Here is a 425-nt window from a genome sequence, read left to right on the forward strand (position 1 = left end):
TTTGTGGTTTGGGGTCTTTGTGCGTGTGGCTTGCTTTGGTGTGTGGTAATGTGTACGGGGGGGGGGGGGGTTTGTGTGTGTGTGTGTTTTTTGGTGGTGTGTGTGGTTGTGTTGGTGTGTGGTCGGCTGCGTGCATGCTGCGGAGTGCTTGTTTTTTTCTGCGTGTTTTTTCCTGGGAATATGCAATTTTTGTGTATCTGAATCAGCATTTGCCTTAATATCTTAAAGAAACTTCAAGTTCTTTATCGCATCCCAGTTCCCAGAAAACAAAATGAAGGAGAAATGCGTGTCTGCTTTCCTTCTGTCCCAAATTTTCCTCCTCCTGTCTGCCAGCTGAGGTATTTTTTTTTCGTTTTTTTTTCAGCAGAGCTATGATTTTAACACGTGAGGTCCTGAACGGTGCTTCTCCCACTTCTCCCCCCCCC

The sequence above is a fragment of the Penaeus monodon genome, chromosome 21, assembly GCF_015228065.2.
Source record: "Penaeus monodon isolate SGIC_2016 chromosome 21, NSTDA_Pmon_1, whole genome shotgun sequence".
In the NCBI taxonomy this organism is placed as follows: domain Eukaryota; kingdom Metazoa; phylum Arthropoda; class Malacostraca; order Decapoda; family Penaeidae; genus Penaeus; species Penaeus monodon.